We start from the raw sequence: 26,899 nt of genomic DNA on the forward strand, positions 1-26,899 counted from the left end.
TTTGAATTCATTGTTACATTAGTATGTACTTATACTTTAAACAATCTTTGACATTCATTTTATTTATTGCAATATTTATGTACAAATAAAAACAAAAAGGATATAATTTTTTTAAATGGGGATTGTGTCTGTTTTAATGCTTATTCCATAGTCATTATTTACTGCTTTATTTAAATTGTAGTGTAGCTTTGTTATTTTGGACTGTTCCTGAATCTCGTTGGTTGTGAATCCCCATTCCTGTTCTCTGGTTAAGGCAAGGCTACCTTTTCATTTCTATTTGAGGTTTAATGTTGTGGGATTATTTTAGTTGGGATGGTTGTGGGATTATTTTAGTTGGTTTAGGTTTCTCTATTAATTTGTTTGTTTAGTGTTAGATTTGTATATATTTGGGGTAGTTGAGTATGGAGGGCTTCTTTGTGGTTCAGTTGTATGTTTCTTGTTTTTCTGATTTATGTTGTCATCCAATTAGTTATTTTAATTGTATATTGTATTTTTATATTTATTATGCTTATGTGTTGTGTTGGTGAGTGTTTTGTGTTTCCTTTAGAGGTTTTGAACTGGGCCGTCAGAGATGTTGTATTTTTGTATTCCTTTTTCCCAAGGAAATAAATTTTTTACTTTTTTAACTAATGTTATTTTTAATGTCCTCGATTATTTAGTGCATTGTTTTAACTTTTTATTTTTCAAATGTAGGATGGTTTCTTTGGAATATTATTGCTGGGTTCAATTTTCAAATTGGTATTTTTTAATGTATTACGAGATTGCTTATTTATTTATGGATTATTTCTGCCTTGTGTATTAGTATGGAGTTTCATCTCTTAAGCTAAAAAGCTGTAGGTAAGGTTCTGTCTATTATGTGTTATATTATGTCATGTTGTTTTGTAGAGTGCACTAATCACCCATTAGGGTATCCAGGCACTTGAACAGGTGAGTGGGCATGTGGTCCCCACAAAGTGATTGAAAGCGCTGGGTCTTCAGCTTAATTCTGAACTCTAGGAGTGAGGAGGAGCCCCTGGTGTGCTGAGGGGGATCATTCTATATTTTGGGTGTGATGTAGTAGAATGAGTGACCTCCTACTTTGTTTTTTTTATTGAAGGAGGTACGTACAAGTGGGATAGAGACAGAGCGTAGGGGCCTGATCAGCTGGCGTAAGTGTATTAGACTGTTAATATATGCTGGTCCAATGATGTGCACAGCTTTGCATGCGTGAGTGAGAAGTTTGAATTGTCTGTATTTGTGAATGGGAGGTGTGAGACCTGTCAGGCTTAGGGTAGTCTTTTTGCCTCACCTCCTCCATTTGCAGCACTTTTTCTGTTAGCCTTAATCTCTGTGCACTTTACCACTGTTACCAGTGCTATAATGCTTGTGCTCCCTCCACTCAAACATGGTTAGATTAGCTTACACCTATTTGGAATATTTAATTTACTTGTAAGTCCCTTGAAGAGTGGTATACCTTATACCCAGGACCTGTAAATAAAATGCTATCAGTGGGCCTTCATCACTTATTGTACCACCCACCTAAGTAGCATCATAAAATATGGTATTGTAGCTTGACTGCAGTTTAAAACTGCCATGTTGACTTGGCATTAAACCCCTCTTGTCAAGCCTTAAGTTCTTCTTTTATTACATATAAGTAACCCCGGTCCTAGATAGGCCACAGGGCAGGGTGCTGTGTAATTAAAAGACTGGATACGTTTTACATGGTCTGGTAGTGAAAAACTCCTAAATTCATTTTTCACTTATCTGATGCTTACCCTTCCACCAGGATAACTTTGGCGATTCCTTATTATGTTTAATATGCTGTAATTTGCAATTGGGAGCAGGTCGATATGTCATGTTTGGTGTTGTTGGAATTGTGGTGATAATCCCTATTTAATGGTGATTTCAGGTTTTTGATCACAATTATAAAAAAATACCACTTTTAGAATGTTGTCATGTTTCTGCCCTGTAGCCTGGCCTGTGTCACATGGCTAGATAAAACAGAGAGCTAGACTATGTGAAATTCTCCCATACAGTCGCACAATATCGCTGGCATTGGAGTGTGATGTTGGCTCTTACACTCCCACTACAGTGCCCTTCCTGATTAAGGTCATGAAAATGCTTGTTAAGGGTTTTGGAGTAGAGAGCACTAACACTCAACTTAAGAGAACCCTGTGGGCACACAGTTGCGCTAACACTCCTGATAGCATGCAGTAGAGGTGTGTTAGAGACCGGTATCAGAGCAGGGAGTGCTGACGCTCACATTAAGAGTTCACTCCTATAGCAGGGAGGGACGTGCCTCCCCTCCATGGTGCTCCTCCCCCGGGGAAGTGTAGGGCTGCCGGCAGGCACTGCTCATCTGGCAGATCGGCTTGTCATCTGGTGCTGGCTGACTTTCTGATGTAGGGAGGCCTTTCCCTGCTGACACCTGACTCTGACTGAAAGGACACAAAAGAGGCCTCCACCTCACACAGATTGCACATCTCTCCTGGGGAAGCTGTGCAGTGCCCACTTCAGGTGCCTTTCAGTGATCACAGGAAAATCCTAGATGCCAGCCAGGTAACGTGTCAAGGACCGGCTCCTAAAACCATATCCCGTGTTCTGGGAGAAGCTGTGTGCGTTGGTTGGGACATTCATGGAAAATATATATGATGGTGAGAAGGGGATGTGTTTTATATTCACAGTTCTGGCTTCAGAGTGCATTTGTACAGTCACCCCAAAATCACCCAGTGATACTCTTTAAACCGATGCGATTATTTGTAAGGGTTTTTCTGTGTGCTGTCCTTCCTCCCAGAAGGCTGCGTGTGAGCCCACCAGTGTTAAACCCATCTCATTGCCATTCATTGACTCTGCAGTACTGATACATTGACACTGATTTCTTTACTCTCCCTAAACCGCTTCTCCTGACAAATGTATTATCACTCTGATTGGAGCGCAGGGGTGGATGGCAGCTAAGGTCTGTTGTGTAATGCTATGTAGCTTGGACTTGTCTATCACACAGATACCGCTTGTGAAATACCACCAGTCGGTAGGACGGCATGACGTTGCAGAAAATAATTTAAAAATACATAATAAAAATACATAATGTCCCTCCTGCATTCATTAATTGTTTAGCCCTGGGGAGGTGGTGCTCCCTGGAACATAAATAAGCCCTAGGAGGGGGCCCCCTGACATGTCCCTGCGACCTGGCCTATCCGGGAGCTTTTTTTTTTCACCGCAGATTCACGACCCCATTGCAAATTTGCAGCAATTTTTTTAAAGTACTTTTTTGCCTGGGGGGTCCCGCTGGGGCCCCAGACCCAGAGCTAAACGGTCAGGCAGTCCCTACCCTGGCCCTTTTTCTTATCTTTTACCTTTTTTTTCTGGGACTCAGCTGAAGCAGAGTCCCAAGATGGCTGCCAACAATTCTTTGATCAAATATTAGCAGCCAATCAGATCTTAGCACAAAATCTTTAACATTTCAAAACCTAATGAATGGATTTATACCAAATAACAAAAATTTCGCTTTCTGGGCCAAACACAAGCTTTCTGACAAATTTGGTGTAAATCCATGCAGTAGTTCAGCCACAATTCCTTTTCAAAATCCCTATAGAAATTAACATGGAGAAAACACATTTTGGGACCCCCTTTTTCTCGCCCTTCACTTGATGAACCACCCTGAAACTTTCAAGATAGCAGCTGAACTGAGTGTCCTACTAGTTTTGAAAATGTTGTGAAGAATCATCAAACGGCACCAAAGTTATAGGCAAAACAAAATATACACTTTTCCTATGGAAACTCAGTACCTATAACTACATACTGGCAACTTAAAAAAACAATGGTTACAGGGATATTTTCAGCATACAAAACCATAGACATTCAATTGCTACATTTTGAGTTACTTCAAGTAACTATGCTTGTGCCCTAAGGTAGTTATCACTCGCACCCCCGCTATGCACAGTTATCTCATCAATAATTGTACTGCAAATGTTATAGTGATATTATCAATGATGTTATAGAAGATGTCATGAGTGATGTAACATCTGGGGTAATTAGCAGTGCATGGCGAGGGCATGAGTTATAGTTACTTTAGGGCATGAATTATAGTTATATGACTTCATCTTTAACAGCTGAATTTCCATGGTTTTGTACGTTTAAAATGTGAGCTTAGCTATAAGATGCTCTATACTGGATCCTCTCCCCATCTAAACTTGGCAACTAACCAGAGTCCTCTCTTCTCTTTTGTATATATGGTTCACAGGGGTATTTTTATCCACCTCATAAACTGTCACATTGTTTGTTGTTTCTTTTTGCAGATAATTGAGAATACTAATTCAAGAGATATAGATTTGTGACCATTTCATCAACATCATCAAATTCATACGTTTCAGGAGAAGAAAAACCTCATCAGATGAATTTATAAAATACAGCTTAATACACAGTGCATATGTGAAAAGTGAATATGCATTTGCACATTTGTATAGAGCATACATTGGAAAAATATATGCTTTCATATTCCGCAATGGATAGGTTCTGCACATGACCTAAGGGATATAATAATAAATATACGTAACCATAAAAAAGCTTATAACACCACACAAAGCCCATTATCAAAACATTAGCCTGCTACTAAGACCTTCTCGGACAATCATAATAAAGCTTTTTTTCGTAGAATCCAGGCAGAGAGCAAATGCTTGCTCAGTCCATACCCACGTAGCCTGCTGGTATCAGATTTAAAAACCTTAAGGACAGTGGTGTAATTCCTTACTCCCAGACTCAAATACAGGGGACGGATCCTTTTCATCTTGGTTTAATGTTACAGGGCAGAAGAATAGAAAGTCCTCAATATTCTCAATTATATTGGTGTAACCTTTGCATAAATGTATACTGTCATAAGTGGTGCTCCATTTGGAAGTGAAGGCATTTAAAGATAAGATGCCAAATCTAAATTTGATATAAAGAGTTTTTGTAGAAGATGGAAAAATGTAATGTAAAAACACCTTAAACTTAGTGGTGAGCTTGTGGCTAAGGAACTGGACAGTAAGAGTTCTGATGTTGGTCCACTGGTGCCACTTTCTGTAACATAAATCCAATAGTTGTGAACAAAGGGCTTTTCATGACTTTCCTGATGGTGTCATGGCATATTGTCTGCAAACCCAATTTAATAAACCAACCTTTCACATGAGAGAACCACTTATTTTTCTAATTAGTACTCAGGTCCAAACCCTCAAGTAATTCAGCTTTCAAAACATCTAATTTGTGGTGGAGCCATAACCTCACCCAAGAAAGGAGAGGTTTCAAGATGGCTAAATGGTCAATACTTTTAAGACCAATATCAAGAATCATGGGCAAATTTGAAGAGCTGCGAGGGAGATTAAGTAAGTATGTAAGAAAATTGGTCTCCTTTGTTGCCAAGCAACTCACATTAGAATTGCACTATAATTATTTTTGAATAAAAAGCAGCAATAGGAGCATTAGCTTTGTACACTTGTACAACAGGGGAAACTGCGTGGGCTGTGTAGAGATATGCATTTTCAAATTGGATGTGACTCTGGTGTGCTAAATAACTGCTTTTCTGTATCTGGGAGGACCTGACAAAGAATTGGACACCCTTAAACCTAAGTAGTAAAATGTCGGAACTGGTTCAAGGACAGGTGTTACCCAAACAGTGTTTGCCCTTTCTATTTTTAAAAGATTGTATCCCATGGCCCAGATTTAAGAAACCTGGCGCTTCATGTCATGAAGCGTCACTTTTCCTGTGGCCCATTGCGCCCCCTAACGCCACCATGTGTGCACCATATTTTACAAACCACATACCATGACGTAGGTTAGGACAATAGCATCATAATATTTTATGCTATTGTACTTTGCAGGATTAGAAACATTTTGCGCTAATCCTGCAAAGTACAGAAAAGGCCATTAAAAATATTGGTGTGCCTCCTTTTAATGCCTGCTCTGTGCAATTGAAAATGCCACTAAAAATGGTTCGGTGCTGGCCCCTTAATGGGGGAACACCCCCCTTACATACATTATGCCTGGCACACGCATAATGTGCACAAGGGTTTGCAAAGTGGCGCAATGCAAGCATTGCACCACTTTGTAAATATGGACTGATGTTTTTGCCACACTATTGTCATATTAGTGTAAAAAATGACCACATATAAGCCTTCCTTTATCAAAGTATTATATTTCCAAGAAATAACCGAGAACCGAAAAATGTGGTCCATAATTCTGACCTTAAGGTGGAGTACCGCTTGAAAGGGAAGGAGAATTTGGACATCAGCCATCCAACCCAGGAGCTTAATCAAAAGCTGCTTGCATTTTTTTTAATTGTCATGGAGACCTATTGGTATATAGTTTCTGGGGTCACCCCATCATCCTTTTTGTAGATCAGGATAATATGTGGCCAGTCCAGGAAGCAGGTAGAGCCTCTCCACTTAGTATCTCATTGGAAAAACAATTAATGTAGGGGACCCAAATATTAATCTTGGATTTATATAGATCCTCTGAGGTCATGCTGGGACCTGGTGGCTTCCCAGGTGGACAGACTCAATAGCCTTCCTTGTGTCAAGCAAGAAAAAGGCAATGTGGTTAGCCTCAGGGAGTCCTATTGATGGAAGTCATAATACAGAATTAATTGAGTAATATATATTAAGATCATTACCACAATATAACTCAGGAAAGTACTTAGACCAAAGATTCAATTATAAAACATGTTCTGTTGGTGTGCTAGATCACAAACTGCCATAGGCTTTAATTTACCAGAATGCAGGATTATTTCTGTTCTGGACAGCCTCTAAGAGGTGTCACCAGTTAACCTCCTCCCAGCTCCTTTTATTAGTAGCCGAGATGTGCTTGTAAGAAAATATAGCTGCTTGGTTATGGGATTTAATAGTCGAAATAAGTTAGGTTTTAGCCCGCTGACATTCTTTGCAAAATCATGGCGTAGCTTTTGGCTTTGCTTGGGGGATCGTGTGTTAGAGCTAGAAAAGAAACCTGTTAAAGAAGTAAGCAATTTCTAATGTAGATCAATCAATGTTAGGTTCTGATAAGATGCATCTTCTAATTTAGATCAACCAACGTTAGTTTCTGATAAGATGGATCTTCAACAGGGGCCTGAATGGTAGCAAAGATGTCATAACTATTGGCCAATAGAACAGGATTCCCTGAAATGCTTGGTAATAGTACACTTTACTTTGGTTCTTGGATTTGAAATGGACACGTCTGGAAAATGTTGGTGCTGAGTGATAATACAAGACAATTATGATCACTATCTCACCTAGAAATGATCTTAAAATCAAAATGTTTCCCCCAAATCCTAGTGTCCAAAATGCAGTAGATTCTACTGTCCTGGTTGTCCCTTTCAAATGTGAATACTCTATCCCTATCTGATTTAGACCTCACATTTCAGGCCCTTAAATCATAGGGAAAAACTAGTGATGCTAATTGCAAGACAGCTATGTGCAAGGTTTTAATAGGTCCAGCCTCTAGGGCCGGAAGTCCTGCGATCTCGTTCTCCCATTGAGTTAAGTTGGTCATACATTCAAGAAGTTCATAGGTAATACTGAAGTCTCTGGCAAGAATTATAAATGGGTAATCTTTTAAACAAGAAAGATAACCATCAAGACTGGATTGAGACGCTTTGGCCCATATTTATACTTTTCGACGCAAAACTGCGCTAACGCAGTTTTGCGTCAAAAAAATTTGCGCCGGCTAACGCCATTCTGAAGCGCCATGCGGGTGCCGTATTTATTGAATGACGTTAGCCGGCGTTAGCCGCCGGCGCTGTCTGGTGTGCGTTAAAAAAAACGACGTACACCAGGCAGCACCGGCGTAGGGGGAAAATGGCGTATGGGCGTCCACAAATGGTGCAAGTCAGGCTGAGGCAAAAAAATCGCCTCAACCCGATTTGCGCCATTTTTTTCACTCCCAACCCCCATTGAAATGACTCCTGTCTTAGCAAAGACAGGAGTCATGCCCCCTTGCCCAATGGCCATGCCCAGGGGACTTCTGTCCCCTGGGCATGGTCATTGGGCATAGTGGCATGTAGGGGGGCACAAATCAGGCCCCCCTATGCCACAAAAAAAAATAAAAAAAAATACTTACCTGAACTTACCTTAATGTCCCTGGGATGGGTCCCTCCTGCCTTGGGTGTCCTCCTGGGGTGGGCATGGGTGACAGGGGGTGTCCCTGGGGGCATGGGGGGGCACCTCTGGGCTCATTCTGAGCCCACAGGTCCCTTAACGCCTGCCCTGACCCAGGCGTTAAAATCCGGCGCTAATGCGGGTTTTTTAGACCCGCCCACTCCCGGACGTGATTTTTGCCCGGGAGTATAAATCCCACGCACATGCCTCGGAGTCGATTTTTTAGACGGGAACGCCTACCTTGCATATAATTAACGCAAAGTAGGTGTCCACGCTAAAAAATGACGCTAACTCCATGGACTTTGGCGCTAGACGCGTCTAACGCCAAAGTATAAATATGGAGTTAGTTTTGCATCGAAATTGCGTCAAAAAAAACGACGCAATTTCGGCGCAAACGGAGTATAAATATGCCCCTTTATTTTATTGAAACTGTGTGATTGTACACATTAAAAATGTTAACAGAAAACCCATCTAGTATTAAAGCTGAAAATATCAAAAGTTGGAATATTCAGTTTTTTTTTACAATGCAGGGAGATTTGTAACCAAATGATCAACCCACCCAAAGGCCTGCCAGTAGTAGAGAATATACCATCTCTGCAAAAGGAAACATATCCTGCTCTGTGCAATTGGGTCGTAGCCCAAGATTCTTGGATTAATCAGATATGGCAAGTATCCATAAAGGTAGTCCAAGCAGGATCAACTAGTTTTTGACATAGACCTTCAACATTCCAAGAAAGGATGTGAGTACTGGATTTGCGAATAAGATAACTTTTTCTGGAAAGTCGATTAGGAGAAATTGGATTGGATAGAAGAGAAATCGTGGGTTTGTTCCCATCATTAGAAGGATCCATATCTGAGTTGCTAATCTGTTAATCAGAATGAGAGGAAGTATCCTTTCTACAAATTGTATAAGAACTGGCAGAAACTTACCCAAATGGATGTAGTCAATCACCTTCTCTTAATGAACTACCAGATTGCGTATGAGTGGACAAAGTCATTTTTAGCTTGTCTGGGTGATCCAGGGTAGATAATGTCCTGGACAATTGATGTGGATCCAGGGGAACAGAAAGGATAACACTGACTTTAAAGTAAATAATAGAACAACTGGGAGGAAAGAATCTGACATCCAAGCTCACCAAGTCTTTGTCTAGATTATGATCTATGATTTCTAATATGATGTAACCTAGGGAATTAGAAGTTTTAGAGACATGATGGGCAAAGAGACCAGTAGATTGAAGAAGGGAGAGACAATCCCTATGGTACCTATTCCAGTGAATTACCCTGTTACTCAAGGATTCAGTATCCTCTCAGCCCCTGACCCTATATTTCCGAACATCAACCATATTAATCATACATATTGAATAGTTAATATATTAAATTATTGCTAAGAAGTAAATACAATGTTTGCATAGTAATAGCTTTTGTTAGGGTTGATTTGCAGTTTTTTTTATTTTTTTGTTTAGAGTACGGTTCTTGATATGGAGTCCAGGTATGGTAGGCCTTGATTGTTGTCAAGGAGATGGAAATGGGTTGCACTTTACATTGTAACCTGCTGGGAATTTCTTTTTTCTGGGCTAGAGACTGATCCATTGTTTATTCTTGGTATCGTTCTCCTTTCTAAATATTTCTAGAAACTGGTACAGTGTAAGGTGACTTCATCCTAGGGTTCTTTGGAAGGAATTGTGCCATCCTTCTATTGTATTCTTTGTTTGTGCTTGTTGGTCCATGGTATAGTCTTAAATGTTTTACATTGGTATCGAATAGTTGGGTTGGCGTCTGTGACCAGAACAGTGCAGTCTGCCAACCTAAGTATTTCCAAAGTAGTAGGGATGAGCACAACTCATGCAATTTGTTACAGCATAAAAACCTGGAATGCATCTTGCAGTCAAAGAATTACCCAAATGGTCAGTTTGTGTAGTAATTAAACTCAAAAATGTAATTTTTAGTTGATTTTAAGTTGCTAAGTTCAAGACATTTCACCTCATGTTCCGATTTATTTTGAGCTCATAATTACCCCACTTGGGTAAAATATCTACCTGAAATGTTTGTTGAACACCCACTTTAAAGGAACTAGTGTTTGCATTCAAAACACTGCCACTCACATTCAAATTTGTGGTATTGTACTCAAAATTACCTAAATGGCATGTTTGGGAAAAAAATCTACCTGAAATGCAGCTTATGTTCAAAATTACCTGAACGTTACATCTTGTGTTAAAATTTCGCCCAGAAATTACATGATGGAGCATAATGTTGAAATATCAGTACATTTCAATATGTCAAATTACCAAAATGTCACCAGTCATGCCACCATAATGAAAATTTCATCCAGGTCCACAAGTTGTCCATTAAGGAAGTTAATTTGTTTTCATATCTTTGAAGTAATGTGATTCCTTTAATAGGCTTTAAAGGTTTGCTGTTCTCTTACAGGGGTGTAGGTTAGGGCAATGTTTTTTTTTAAATTGTATGCCAAATTTGACATTTGTTGAATATTCCACGTAGTGCCACATTTTTCAGGTGTCTCCAGACACTTTGATTAAAGTGTTAGTAACAGCGTTAAATGGTTGTATGAGTTTATATTTTTTTAATGGAAGGAAATATTGATTGTTAGAAGTTGACTAATTTTTTTTTGTAATAATTATTTGTGTTGGTGTTTATGAGGATTAACCCCTTCCCTGTCAGGCCTTTTCCCTGTAAGGTGCCAAGCCTTTTTTTTGGATGTTTGGGGCAGTTCGCGCTTAGGCCCTCATAGCTTTTTGTCCACATAAGCTACCCATGCCAAATTTGCGTCCTTTTTGTCCAACATCTTAGGGATTCTAGAGGTACCCAGACTTTCTGGATTCCCCTGAAGGAGACCAAGAAATTAGCCAAAAAAAAGCAATTTTTTTTTTTTTTAAAGTGGGGAAAAAGGGCTGCAGAAGAAGACTTGTGTTTTTTTCCCCTGCAACTGGCATCAACAAAGGGTTTGTGGTGCTAAAATCACCATCTTCCCAGCTTTCAGGAACAGGCAGACATGAATAAGAAAACCCAATTTTTCAACACAATTTTGGCATTTTACTGGGACATACCCCATTTTTACTATTTTCTGTGCGTTTTGCCTCCTTCCAGTTAGTGACAGAAATAGGTGTGAAACCAATGCTGGATCCCAGAAAGCTAAATATTTCTGAGAAGTAGGTAAAAATACAAAATTCTGAATTCAGCAAGGGGTAATTTGTGTAGATCCTACAAGGGTTTCCTACAGAAAATAACAGCTTAAATAAACAAATATTGAAATTGAGGTGAAAAAAAAACCGCCATTTTTCTCCACGTTTTACTCTGTACCTTTTTCCTGCGATGTAAGTTTTTTTAAAGCAATACACCATTACATCTGCTGGACTCTTCTGGTTGCGGTGATATATAGGGCTTGTAGTTTCATCAAGAAGCCAATAAAGGAGCTGCACCTTGCAATGAGTTTTCATTGTATACCCGGTGTACAGCAATTCATTTGGTGAAATATAAAGAGTATAAAATAGGTATCAAGAAAACCTTTGTATTTCCAAAATGGGCACAAGATAAAGTGTTGAGAAGCAGTGGTTATTTGCACATCTCTGAATTCCGGGGTGCCCATACTAGCATGTGATTTACAGGGCATTGCTCAAAAAGACGTCTTTTTTACACACTGTCTTACATTTGGAAGGATAAAATGTAGAGAAAGACCAGGGGCAATAACACTTGTTCTGCTATTCTGTGTTCCCTCAGGTCTCCCAATAAAAATGGTACCTCACTTGCCTGGTTAAGCCTAATGCCCGCGACAGGAAACTGCAAAGTGGCTAGCTTTAGAGTTTGGCCTCTAACTCAGCCGGCACCTAGGGAAACCTACCAAACCTGTGCATTTTTTAAAACTAGACACCTAGGGGAATCCAGGATGGGGTGACTTGTGGGGCTCACACCAGGTTCTGTTACCAAGAATCCTTTGCAAACCTCAAAATTTGGCCAAAAAAAAACACTTTTTCCTCACATTTCGGTGACAGAAAGTTCTGGAATCTGAGAGGAGCCACAAATGTTCTTCCACCCAGCATTCCCCCAAGTCTCCCAATGAAAATGGTACCTCACTGTGTGGGTAGGCCTAGTGCCCGTGACAGGAAATATCCCAAAACACCCTCTGGACACATGAACATTATCAAATACAAAACAACCTGTTTTTATGGGGGGGAACCTGCGTTTTTGGTCCTGGGCTCAGCAGCCATCTAGGGGAACCTACCAAACCCAAACATGTCTGAAAAGTAGTCATCCGAGGGAGTCCAGGGAGTTGTGACTTGCGTGGATCCCCAATGTTTTCTTACCCAGAATCGTCAGCAAACCTCAAATTTTGCCAAAATTCACATTTTTCCAACATTTCTGTGTGAGATCACCGCACCGGGACAAAATTACTACTGTCCAATGTTCCCCTCTGTCTCCCGGTAAAAATGATACCTCACTTGTGTAGGTGGGCCAAGTGCCTGTGACAGGGAAGAGCCAAAAACATGTCGAAATTGAGGGGGAACCAAGGAGGGTCCAAAAGGGCAGTTTGAAAAAAACATTTTGAGGCTGACAAGTGCAGCAGAATGTTTATCGATATAGATGAGACAATGCTGGGTGGTAGGAACTTTGTGGATTCCGGAAGGTTCTATCACAAACATTTGGGAAAAATGGAGTTGGAGGTTTGCAGAGCATTGTGGGTAAGGAAATGTTGCAGGGTGCATGTGAAGCACACCACCCTGGAATTATCCAGATGTTTAGTTTTCAGATGTGTCTAGGTCTTGTGGATTTTTCTACATGGCAGCATCCCAAAGTCCAAAAAGTGCAGCCCTCACCATTCTAAGTGGGACGATTTTGAGAGTTAGCCAAGCTCTCATGGCCCAAATGTAAAACCAAAACCCAAAATAATCAACTGTCCTCTTGCTTGCCGTGGGATAAGATGTTTTAGTGTGTGGGAGTAAAGCTGAAAGACTGTTACCCCTTTCAGCTGGGGTGGGGCATAACCAGGCACATACTGGTTGGTAGCCACCACCCCACTATTTTTTTATTTTTATTCCCTGGCATCTAGTAGACTTTCTGCCCCCCCACCCCCAGGGTGTGGTTCGGGGGTAATTGTCCCACCTGCCCACTAGTGGGCAGAACAACTTTGGCCCCATGTATTTGGGTGGGGGGTGTGGCCATACCCTCATACCCTCACCCTCTTCTTTTGGGAAAAATAATCTTCCCTTGTCTCTAGTGGGCTTTCTTCCCCCTTGGGGTCACAGGGCAGATATGGCCAACAGTAGTGTGCCCTCATGGTGAGTGACCCTTGCCCAAGGGGCTGCCCCCCAAACAAAACACACACATACACCAATCCCTGGTGCCTAAGTGGTTTCTGTCCCCCGAGGACAGATCGGCCTAATAGATATAGACCAATCTGCCCCCAAGGGTAGTGGAAATGGACTAAAATAAATCCCCCCCCCCCCAGGGGAGAGACCCTTGCGTGAAATTGGCGCAAAAAAAATCCCTGATGCCTAGTGGTTTCTGCCCCCCTTGGGGGCTGATCGACCTAATAAAAATAGGCTGATCTTTCCCCAAGGGGGGCAGAAATGGCCTAAAATAACTTTGCCCTCAGGGGAACGACCCTTGCCTAAGGGGTTGCTCCCCATATATAAAAAACAAAAGTAAACATAAAAAATATATATCCCTGGTGTCTAGGGGTTTCTGCCCCCCTGGGGCCAGAAAAGGTCTAAAAATATTGTGCCCCCCTGGGGAGCAGCCCTTGCCCAAGGGGCCTCTCCCCTCGTTCAATAATATAAAAATATATATATTCCCTGGCATCTAGTGGTTTCTGCCCTCCATGGGGGCAGATTGGCCTAATAAAAAAAGTAATTTTGCCCCCGGGGAGTGATCTTTGCCTAAGAGGTCACTCTCCATATATAATTTTTTTTTTTTTTTTTTAGGGGGGCAGAAATGCCATAAAAATAATATGGCCCCTTGGGGAGTGGCCCTTGCACCAGGGGCCACTCCCCTCATGACAATAACCTGCAAAAAAAACCTCCCTGGTGTCTAGTGGGCATTTCTGCTACTCAATCGCATCGCGATCGGAAGCAGAAAGACATCAAAGGAAAGGCCTTTCCTTTCCTCTGATGCCTTTCTTGGCCCCTCAATGTGATCGTTGCAGTTCTCCTCCGATCTGGAGGGGCAGACCTCTGATGAGGTTAGCGCGCGATCGCACACTGACATTATCAGACGCCACAGTGGGGCGGGGGTAGGGGCGGAAGGGGAAGCGATTTCCCTTCCATCCCTGCAGTGGGGGCACCGAGGCGAGGCTCATGGGGAGAGCACTAGCGCTCCCCCCATGAGCCAGTCCCAGGACATAACGGTTACGTCCTTGGCCCCTCAGCACCACAGCCAAGGCCTGCCACTCTTTTGACACAAGGACGGCTCATGCCTCATCCCTTTCCAATTTACAGTGGTAATGGAGGTGGTACAAAGCCAGCCCCCTTCCCCCGGAGAGGTTTGGATCGCATTCCTTCCACATTGGTGCAGCCACGACAGCCGCATCAAGGGGGCTCTGTGGGAGTGGATAAAACATGTGAGCCACTAGGCATCGGGGGCATTTAAGAGGTACATATGACCAACAGGACACTAAGGGGGTCATTCCAAGTTTGGCGGGCGGCGGTTGCCGCCCGCCAAACCTCCCCGTCAAAAGACCGCTCCGCGGTCAGAAGACCGCGGGCCATTTCGACTTTCCCGCTGGGCCGGCGGGCGCCCGCCAAGGGAGCACCCGCCGGCCCAGCGGGAAAGGCCCTGCAACACAGGAGCCGGCTACAAATGGAGCCGGCGGTGTTGCAGGGGTGCGACGGGTGCAGTTGCACCCGTCGCGATTTTCACTGTCTGCTAAGCAGACAGTGAAAATCATGCTGGGGCCCTTTTAGGGGGCCCCTGCACTGCCCATGCCAGTGGCATGGGCAGTGCAGGGGCCCCCAGGGGCCCCACGACACCCGTTCCCGCCATCCTGTTCCTGGAGGTAAAAACCGCCAGAAACAGGATGGCGGGAAGGGGGTCAGAATCTCCATGGCGGCGTTGCAAGCAGCGCCGCCATGGAGATTCAGCCCAGCCAGGGGTAATCCGGTGGGAAACCGCCGGATCCCCTTTTCTGACCGCGGCTTTACCGCCGCGGTCAGAATGGGCAGGAAAGCACCGCCAGCCTGTTGGCGGTGCTTTCCGTCGGTCACGGCCCTGGCAGTTTTTACCACCAGGGTCGGAATGACCCCCTAAGTCCTAATACCCCCCCCCACCACCAGCAATGGACACAGCATTTGGATCATGGACCACTCCTATGTCTCACAGGTAGAATGTTGGGCGGCACAAAAGAACTACAGTGGCCTCGGATTGTGGGGCACAACAGTCTCATGGCTAGAATGGCCGATGATGAGATGGCCTCAACTGTCCCCATCCTGCAAAATGCCCTGCAGCAACTGGGTAGACTGGATACCGTGGTAAACCACCTGGGGGAAATGACCTCTCTTTCCTGGACAGGAGGGACCTGTTTGGAGCTATGGTGTCAGGTCTCGTGGCTGTAGCAAGTCTGCTGTGCCCGCAGACACATTGTGTGGCAGAGATATTAGCAAAACCGGAGTGGAGGGGGGCCAACGACCACAGGGTGGTAGAGCGATCCAGGAGGAAACACATTTCTTTGAGCAAATTCTGCAGGGCTAACTCCTGGAGTTTCATTAGCCACGGGTTCATTAACCTAAGGATACCGGGGTTCTATTAATCAGACAGTGGCCACCTGACTGAGGTGGGCATGGACATGTTCTTACTAAACAGAGTTGGGGCTTTGGAACAGCTAGGTTTCTGGTAGTATTGTAGGAGGAAAGAGGGAGCTGCCCATTGTGGGGTAACCACATGCACCGTGGCAGGAAGAGCTCAGCCCGATGAATGGGACATTAGCCTGAAAGAACAAGAGCTGCTAAGGTAATGTCCTTAGGATGACTCACGACAGGTATACAAGGGAGCAAACAAAGGCAAACCAGGGTTAGCAGCAGGCGGACACAGTACTTGGCAAGGCCAAGGGGCCGCCCACTGTGACCGGTGGCTAGGGAACCCTAGCCCCAGCAGCACTGATTAAGGGCACTTGGGAGGAAAGGCTCTGCCAAAACACTGGAGAATAGCAACATAACCACAGAGAAACTAGAAAGACAGAGAAATGCATTATCATTCTGCCGTGGTTTGAATCCCAGCAACGTCTCCCCTTGCTTTGTTGAGGGGACAGGAAGGGGCAGCATGGGGGCAAAAGCAAGAACGGCCTGGAAGGGGCTTGGTTTCTAGCCTACCTACGAGGAGTACGAGAGCAGTCTCTGCCTTATTAAGGTATTGTGAGCATTTCTCCTCTTCATTCTTATTTGCAACGCCTTTGGTTTGGAACCCAGGAGGAAGACTCCCTTGTTCATAGCTCCGTAACTTAAATCCTGGTTCCGAAAAGGTGTGAAAACGTCATTAAAAAAAGAACAATGTACCAGCCCAGCTTTGAAGGGTTGCTCCTTTACCACTAAGAGTAACTTCATTGATGTGTGTGAGTACACAGCCCTGACATGTGCTACAATTACAGATTCCTTTTTATAATCATGCATGAAAAGTGTCTAACTCAGGTAAAAATAATAAAATGGCCAAGACACAGTAGCAACTCCCTGTCAGGCTGAAATCAATATTTCAAAAGTGCACTGCAATCGCAATGCCTATTTCCAATGCTAGGTCTTTTCATTTGTATTTTGTTATCTCTGTAATAACCGCCTAAAATAGTGCATTTTTTGCAAAGCAGACAAAAATGATGAAGGAATCCCTAAAGCATCATTTGTATTGTATGACTATTGTTTTTAAGGAATGCACGATTGTTGGGCATTACTAGAAAATAATTCATCCACACCTAGGTATTCATATTAAAGAGAGACTAGAAGAAACTCTACCCCTTATCTGACAGGAATTGTTCCAAAATCAACCTTGTGTTCTTCCAGTAGGAAATTAATTATTCCCTCCCGAGGCAGCTGAAGCCATGCTTTCTTAGTGAAGCATGAAAAGACAGGTTTTTGTACCAAAGAGAGATATTTTTCTCCTTGAAATGTCAGATCTAACAAATGGGCTGGTAGGTAAAACAGAGAACCAGGCAGTAATGAACCATGAAATTGTGAAAAGCGGAATCGGAGTCAGAAAGCGTGGCATGACTCCAGATTTTACCTTCCTTGAGAGGTCCTGATGCAGACAATACCACAAATGTTGGATGCCCACGGCAATCGATTATTGGTCACTTGAGGGGCATGGAATCCCAACCATTACAATCGAAATCTCCATACACAACAAATGCTAGAGAAGGAAAAAGTGGAAATATTTGAGGTAGCTACCTCCACAGGTAAACGTTCAGTTGTGGTCTTCTTTCACCGTTCCACATCTTACTTTGCAGTTTGATGTTCCTTGCTGCATCCACGGGCACATTTTTTGTAATTATCACTGGTGTGTGGCAAAGTTGACTTCAAGCAAGAGACAACGGTGGCTCAGTGAGCCTTCGGCTCAACCCTGTTTGTGAAAAGCTTAACCGACATGGGAGCTCAGCTAAAGTGAATTAAGCCTCTAGTCTTCTCTCTATGTCACTTCCTCTGAAACAGTATGTCCGCTCTGACCAGGATACCTAAAGCAGTCAGTAGATCTGCTAATTGTTAATTCAAAGGGGGAATTATTGTGGCAGTTAGTCGTCACAAGCCAGTTGTGAGAGTACAATGCACCACGCCTTTATCTTCGTTCATAGACACAGCTAGGTCGAGTTATGTTCTGGCTGCCAAGATATTTTCTGGCAATAAAGGAAACTGCAAAAACCAATGACCGGATTTACCTAAACTTGTGCTCATATTTGATTATTCGTTTACCGTGTACAGTATGTCTTCATTATGTAATTATAAAGTTTAGCAATAAATAACATACAAGATTTCTTGTGTAAATTATCTTAATATCCGAGAAAGGATGAATGGATTCGATTTATGAAGAGAGACAGCAATAGAAATGCATTGTTTTTCATTGTAACTGAACTTTAAAAATCATATTAGCTCAGAGGAAGGATGCCTTAATCTCTTCAGCACTATAACCACAATGTGATTAGATTCATAGTCAGAACTGCTTTAGTTCATATCATTAAGGAGTATGTGAGCGTTATGAAACCTCACTTATGGGACATTGTGAAAAATCAGCTGCACAGAAAAGTTGTCAACTGAAAAGGCACAGTTCGGTCGATTAACAAAAATATTCATACATCTGTGACCACGGGTTGCAAATTTATTAATTTTGATGAACTAACAAGCAGTACTCCCACAAAGCTGTAAAGGTTTTTTGAATTCCTATTTACGCAAACACGAAGGCTGTGTGCAAATAGGATTAGAATTTACTTTTAATTGTGCTTTTGAAAAAGCCCTTCCATTGGTTGCACTATTCTTTTTTTCAGTGTAAATATGCTTTCTGTTAGAGAAACTACATCTCCGCCAATCTGGGTATGTTCGCATTCACACCTTAGAAACTGATTTACTTCTTCCCCTTACAAGAGTCAATCTGCAACTGTTACCAGGGTAGAAATTGGTCGTGGGCGAGATAGTCATGTACGTGTGGATGCTTCCAAACATTTAAGGGCATCCCTCTCATGGAAAGCACACACTGCTCTGCATAATATGACCCCCATAGTACAGCAATAGTACCAATGTGTAAATCTATTTACAGGCACAAAATCACTTTTTGTGAATCGAGTCCTTTAGCTTAGTTACAGATCAGATCAACTAAGAGGTATTGGCCAAAAGTGGTAGTGAATTTTAGGTTCATTAAAAATGTTAGGTTCATTTGTGCTATATTTTCTTTTATGAACGCTGCAGTACCTCTGCATGCAAAGAATTTTCAACTTAGTAAAACATGAAACTAGTTCTATATTTCCCTCTGCTTTCTAAACTGCTGGAGTCCAAAGAAAATTATCAGCGCAGCTGCAATGCCACAACCACAGAAAAAGCAGCAAGACATCAGTGCCACCTGGGTAGCGTCGCCATGAACGACAAAGGAGAGTACCATGAAATCGCACCGTCAGCAGGTCCTTTCGCCAAGTAAGACTGCCATGTATTTTAAAATGTGCTTTATGGTGTAGTTTGCTTGGTAATAGCTTTGTATGTGTGTGTTATATCTGAAAATCGAGTAGTATTTATCTACGTTCAATTATTTGTTGAACTTGAATTGTCCTTTACTGATAATATATTCGAAATGTACAGCGGTATGGATTCCAACCCTCAAGCACAACACATGTTTAGATGTAAAAGTGTGTCTCTGTGATAGATGGTCAGGATGAAGAGCAAGGGGAAGGATGGGAACTGCCAGCCCAGAGAGCTGAAGATAAAAGAGGCAAAAAGATACTGAAAATCAAAGGCGGACTTTCTCCCCCACCACAGTAACTCCACACATTCGCAGATCCAAGCTTGGCTATCCAACATGAACCTACACGCTTCACACCTTAGCTGAAAGACAATGAAAAATCACTCGGATTGAGCATTGACACACCTCACATATCAGGACAAACTGATACCAGTTGTTGTTACTAAAAATGTGAAGCTCGGAATGACACAGCAAATCTTTAACCTCTCACACATGGATAGTGGGAATATCCTGTTCAACAGTTTACTCGACTCCACTCTGGCACCCCTGAAAGACATCATGCATGATCTTGTAATTTCATTATAGTCTTCACAAATGTAATCAAATCAACTTAATGCTGAAGTAATTACAATGGTTCGCTATCAAGGCTGATGCAATATTCAAGACCAGCTTCATCAACAACACAGCCATTATAAATTATACTATATTTTACCTCTCTAGAAATCTAACCACCTCAGAAAGACAAGGCTCTGCCAGGGTATTACCAGAGTGGAACAAAATTGCAATAAAGAGAGAAAACCCGAAGGCAGACACTCTCAGACTCTGTTTCTAGGATATGGAACATTATCCCTATCAGTACTAGCGCTGCTCATAGCCTCATCCTGTTCTGTGAGACTCCGATGACTCTAGAACATTAACCCCCTTCCAATAAAAGCTCACTAACTTGCTGCTCTGGAATGACTTTGAATTGACCGTCTGGGCTCTCGCCCATGGTATGGGACTGTCTGTAGTTCTGCTACTTCTTCATTAAAAATGGCAAGTATTATGGCTGATGGGCTTGTCACAAACCAGTTGCTTTATATATGAGAGGACAATGCGCTGTGCCTTTAACGTTTTACGAAGACACTGTCATGAAGAGTTATATTTCCACCTCTAAAAAACATGCAGTATTAAAATAGTGGATGGAAAGTTATTTTCTGCCAGTAGAGGGCACTGACCTAAAGTATCACACAAGTGCACACAACAACAAGCTTATACTAATAAACCTGTGCTCATATTCGATTACATTATCAGATTTTTAATTTACTGTGTACAGTATGTCTTAATTATGTGATTATAACGTTCAGCAATAAATAGCAAACATGATTTCTTGTGTAAATTATCTTTATATCCGATAAAGGATTGATGGATTCAATTTATGAAGAGAGAGATCAATAGAAGTGCATTGTTTCTCATTGTAAATTAACTTTCTATGCTGGTTGTTGGACCTGGCCGTTGCGGCAGGTTTACCCCCTGACTTTTTGCCTAATTTCTCCTATTTTTTCTAACCTCTCGATGTTGGCTCTAGGACTCTGAGCATTTTATCTCTGCTGATCAGTGCTAAATAGCAGGTGCTCTCCCATTTAAAGTTGGTATGATTGGCTTGTACCTAATTGGCATATTTGATGTACTTGTAAGTCACTTGTACAGCGGTATCTCTATACCCAGGGTCTGTAAATTAAATACTACTAGTGGGCCTGCAGCGCTGCGTGCACCACCCACTGAAGTAGCCTTTCAAACCTGTCACAGGCCTGCTAGCGCAGGCCCTGTGTGCACAGTTTTCTGCCACAGGGACCTGGCATCTAAATTTACTTGACAGGCCCAGAACTCCCATTTTACTACATGTAAGTTACCCCTGAGGTAAGCCCTAGCTAGCCCTATGGGCAGGGTGCTACATATGTAGAAGGCAGGACATGTACCCGGTTGTGTGGCCTGTCCTAGTAGTGACAAACAGCCTAACTTGGTGTCTCACTGCTGTGAGTGCTGTCTTCTCATAGGATTGCATTAGAAATGCACTGCCTTATGTGTAAGGGGTGTTGTCTGATTTATGAGGGGTAGCGTAGGCATGTTTGGTATGGTTGTAATGGTGGTAAGAAATGCTGCTTACCCTTCAAATAAGTGTAAGTGGATTTTTTATTACTATTACAGAAATGCCACTTCTAGAAAGTGAGCATTTCTGTGTGCTTATGACTCTGGTGTTTTGCAGCTTGACTCAAATCTAAGTCTGGGCAGAATGACAGTTGGGCTTTGTGCATACTTTTCAGACAGCCTGGACACAGGGAGGGTGAAGGTGTCACAGATGTGCATCTGCATGCTGAATAATCTTCCTGGCCTGAGGGAAGGGAGAGGCGGGGCACACCTGCATTTGTAAAGGCTGTGCCCTGGCCTCATGGTCTTTTACCCCCAACTGATGTTTGGAGCCTGTGCTGGAGGAGAGAGGGGGCACACCCAGAACCAGTTGTAACTGGTTGGAACCTCCTCTCCCCTTTCTTTGTAAAACACTGTAGAAACTGAGTATAAGTACAGGGGAGTTTCCCCCACAATTTGGAGACACTTTTGGAACTTACTTGAAACTGGACACAGAATGCTGGAGGAACTCACCAGGAATTGCCATGGACTTCTGCTGCTGTGCTGACCTGTGACCTGCAGGGTCACTAGGAGAGACTGCCATCTGCCTGCATTCCCCTTGCACTGGCCTGTTGCTGGGCCCTACTCTCTGTGCTCCTTTTCCTGTGACTGTTGCCCCCCAGTGGCAGGGTGCCATGGCCCCTGAACTCTGCAACTGCCATCGCACAGGAGGAGTGCTTCTCCTCCATCACATAGCGCCTAGGGAGCGCTTGATTTGTGGGTCACAAGGCACCCTGAGAGCACCTTGTGTTGTAGAGTAATAGCGCCTTGAGGAGCGCTGTCTATTAAACTTATTGGCGCTTGAGAGTGCCTTGCCACTGTGGGAGAATCACCATTGCGACTTGGGCTTTTTTGTGGAGCACCAGAGTCGCTCTATTCCCTGTGCCTCCAAGGAGCGCCCTCGGGGCACAAGCAGGCACCTGCTTCGGTACCTGCTTGCTTCTGGAGCCTGTTGTGTGCCAAGGGAGACGGGGGGAAGGAAACCTCATCTGAGGCTCCCCGCCCCACCAGAGTCCCTCACTGGAGTCCCAAGGACGGGCAGGGGGGACAGAAGACTCATCGGAGGCTTCCCCTGCCCCAACGGAGGGCCCTATCTGTTCATAAAGTCCACGGGTAGGGCCCCCGCACAGCTGGTCTCATTTTGTGGCCCCTTGTGGGATGGTGGCATTGTGTTGCACCCCCTCGTTGGAGGGCCAGTGAAGGCCTGGGGGTGCACCAGAGATTGCAGGCCCCTGGAGGGGCCTGTTAAAAGCAGAGGGGGTGTGTGGTGCCCCCTTCTACCTAAATTGTTTGGCTTACTTTGGCCCCCCCTCGTGTGGGCCAGTTGAGGCCAAGGGGGCCCACAGCGATCGCAGGCCCCAGGAGGGGCCTGTAATAAATCCAGAGGGGGAGCACGTCACCCCAACCCCTTCTCCCCAAATCACTGGATGGCCCCCATTTTGCACAGTGGAGCACCGGGGGCCCCATTTGATCTTTTCCTTGCACTGGAGGTGCCTTCATTACAAACAGGTACTTTGGACAGACATACAGTGTATAGGCCCTCATTACAACTTTGGCAGTAAATGTTGCTTACCGCCGTGCAGAAGACCGCCAACACACCGCCGCGGCCGAGGAATGCCGCCACAGCTATTACGACCCACAGCTCAGAAACCGCCAAAATCTAGACACCCACACAAGTCCGCCACACCAAAGGTCAGTGATAAACTGGCGATAAGAAAACCTCCACTGTCACGGCAACAGGAATACGCCCACACTATCACGACCCAGGAATCCACACAGCGGTCTTTCAACCACGGTATTCCACTGGCGGTACACACCGCCGCGCTTAAAATACACACACATTTACAAAACACTACCACATTGGACAAATCGAAATACACACACCTGATACACATACACACACCACTCCCACACACCCAATACAATATAAAACACACACCCACATTACCCACGAACCCTCACTACCAAAAACTTTGAAGAAGGCCAGAGAGACAGCAAAGACAACACCAGCATACAGAGGCACACAACACCATCACACATACACATCTACGCACAAAACACCACACACCCCTAAACATCACCTCACACATCACAACACACACCACCTCACACATCACCCACACCACCCCATGGCACCGCAAAGACACGTAAAACAAAAATGTATATACACAGTTCCACTACAAGGGTATGTGCCTATGAGCCAAAGGTTCCTGGGTGTTCAAATCTTTGAAGCAAGAGCCCTCACTCACCATCTGGTGACATGCTTCATCATAGGGCTGTGCTCCTAGTCAGGCTGGCACTGCAATGCCTGACGGGCCCCACAGGGGGGCTCTTTGCTGGAGATCTTTTCAATGGTAACCAGCCGGTCAAAAAGATGTAGTGATGTAGGATTGGTATGAAAAAAGGGTGCTGTTAAAAATGACTAGAGGTAAAACATCCACTACACATACCCACACAGACCCCTAAACAATTATCACATAAGGTCCTACACAGGCATGGAAGCACTGGGGTACAGGGTCACCCACCCATTGCACACCATGGCACACACAGATGCAATAATCATGCCTTTACACCCCTACCCAATGTCACCGGACAGAAGGTTCCAGACATGTCCACTCCACCCACAGAAGAGGCCCTCAGTGATGACAGCAGCTTTGTCCAATTGGATCTAGATGACCAGCCTGGCCCTTCTGGGACCTCAGGACAGTCGGTTCCCCTGTCACAGTCACAGGCTACCACAGAGCCTCCCCCCTCAGGAAACACCAGCACAGCACCCACCCAGCGGGCCCATACCTCTGTCCCCAGGACACGTCAAGCAGCGGTGTCCACCACTACAGGGAACCCAGGCTAACCCACCACCCCAAGAACAGCAGGGACCTGGGGGCAGTGGTAGTGGGCATACAGTTCAGGGGACAGAGGCCCAGGAAAACCGGGGAACTGGGAGGGCTGCTGTGCAACATGGGGAGGACAGGCCCAGGGAACCCGCTCTCCACGAGGCCCTCTCCAACATCATGGGAGCCTACCATCATTCCCAGGAGACGATGGCAACGGTACTGGCCACATTTCAGGAGACCCAGCGGCTGCAGGAGGAACAGTATTTGGGGTTCAGGGAGGGACTCAAATCCATGAATACCACCCTGGGCATCATTGTAGGGGTGCTGAAGGACCTTGTGAACACCAGGAGGGACACTGTGGCACAACAAGGGGCCCCTGACACTAGCCTGAACGATGAACTGCCCACCACCTCCGCCGGCGTTAGTGGACAGGAGGCACCGCCACAGGACCACAACACCAGCACCCCACCCCCTGCAGATGAAGAACCACCCCGCAAGCGGTCCCTGAGATCCAGGACAAAGACAGAGAACAATGCCAAGACCCCCGCCAAGAAATGAGACCACCCTGATTGCCATCCTTCTGGCCCACTTTGTCACCCTGTCCATCCTTAAACTGCCCTAGCTCCACTTCCTATGCCCCTTTGGACAATATACCTGTGAGACAAATAGACTGGACTCTGCCATGGACATTCCTCCACCATCACCCCTCACCATTTTACAATCCCCTCCACTATTTAGCACTTAAATAAACACCCTTAAATCACAAAACAATCTGGAGTCAGTCTGTGCTTTCACAATTGTGTATTTGCAATAACCCACATCTGTGAAATCGAAAGGCAAAGTGACAAATCAGGGTCCATACACAGGGTGAGAGTGACAGACAGATGAGAGGTCGAATTTTTTTAATCAGATGTAGGAGGCTGTAATGTCTTCTTACCTGTGTCTCACTGGAAGTATTGATGCATCACAGTGTTTCTATTGTCTATGTCCGCTTCTTCTGACTCCTCTTCTTCACTGTCCACAGGCTCCACAGCTGCCACAGCACCTCCTTCAGGACCATCCTCCTGCAGAAAAGGCACCTGTCGTTGCAAAGCATACAGCAGGCCATGATGATCTGGCACACCTTCTTTGGTGAGTAGTATAGGAAACCACCTGTCATATGGCACCTAAACCTGGCCTTCAGAAGGCCGAAGGTTCTCTCTATAACCCTCCAAGTTCACCCATGTGCCTCTTTGTAGCGTTCCTCTGCCCTTGTCCTGGGATTCCTCACTGGGGTCAGTAGCCATGACAGGTTGGGGTAGCCAGAGTCACCTGCAAATGTCGAGGGACAACTGTTAGACACACACTAACCCTTAGGGACAACCCCAGACAACTATTCACACTGTATAGGGTCCATGTCCTCACCTAATAACCATACACGGTGCCTCTGTAGTTGCCCCATCACATAAGGGATGCTGCTATTCCTCAGAATTCCTTCCTCAGCGTCATGCACTGAGCCAGGAAACTTGGGGGCATATTTATACTCCGTTTGCGCCGGAATTGGGTCGTTTTTTTTTACGCAATTTCGACGCAAAACTAACTCCATATTTATACTTTGGCGTTAGACGCGTCTAGCGCCAAAGTCCATGGAGTTTGCGTCATTTTTTAGCGTGGACACCTACTTTGCGTTAATGAGATGCAAGGTAGGCGTTCACGTCTAAAAAATCGACTCCGAGGCATGTGCGTCGGATTTATACTCCCGGGCAAAATTCACGCGGGTCAAAAAAAATGACGTACGGACGCTTTTGCGCCGTTTTTTAGTGCCTGCAAAAGGCAGGCGTTAAGGGACCTGTGGGCTCTGAAGGAGCCCAGAGGTGCCCTCCCATGCCCCCACAGACCCCCCCTGTCACCCTTGCCCACCCCAGGAGGACACCCAAGGCTGGAGGGACCCATCCCAGGGACATTAAGGTAAGTTCAGGTAAGTGTTTTTTTTTTTTTTTGTGGCAAAGGGGTGCCTGATTTGTGCCCCCCTACATGCCACTATGCCCAATGACCATGCCCAGGGGACATAAGTCCACTGGGCATGGCCATTGGGCAAGGGGGCATGACTCCTGTCTTTGCTAAGACAGGAGTCATTTCTATGGGGTTTGGGAGTGAAAAAAAATTGCGCAAATCGGGTTGAGGCGAAAAATTTGCCTCAACCTGACTTGCCCCATTTCTTGATGCCCAAGCCCCATATCCCCCTACGCCGGCGCTGCCTGGTGTACGTCGTTTTTTTCCACGCACACCAGGCAGCGCCGGCGGCTAACGCCGGCTACCGTCATTGATTAAATACGGCGCCCGCATGGCGCTTCAGAATGGCGTTAGGCGGCGCTAATTTTTTTGACGCAAAACTGCGTTAGCGCAGTTTTGCGTCAAAAAGTATAAATATGGGCCTGGGTGTTCACATGGGAGATGTACTGGTCGGCCAAACACACCATCTGCACATTCATTGAATGGTAACTCTTCCGGTTTCTGTACACCTGTTCACTCCTGCTCACTCCAAGGCCACATGTGTCCCATCAATGGCACCTATGATGTTGGGGATACGCCCCAGGGCATAGAAGTCACCTTTCACTGTAGGCAAATCCTCCACCTGAGGGAAAACGATGTAGCTGCACATGTGTTTCA

This window comes from Pleurodeles waltl, chromosome 5 (assembly GCF_031143425.1).
Source record: "Pleurodeles waltl isolate 20211129_DDA chromosome 5, aPleWal1.hap1.20221129, whole genome shotgun sequence".
NCBI classification, from domain to species: domain Eukaryota; kingdom Metazoa; phylum Chordata; class Amphibia; order Caudata; family Salamandridae; genus Pleurodeles; species Pleurodeles waltl.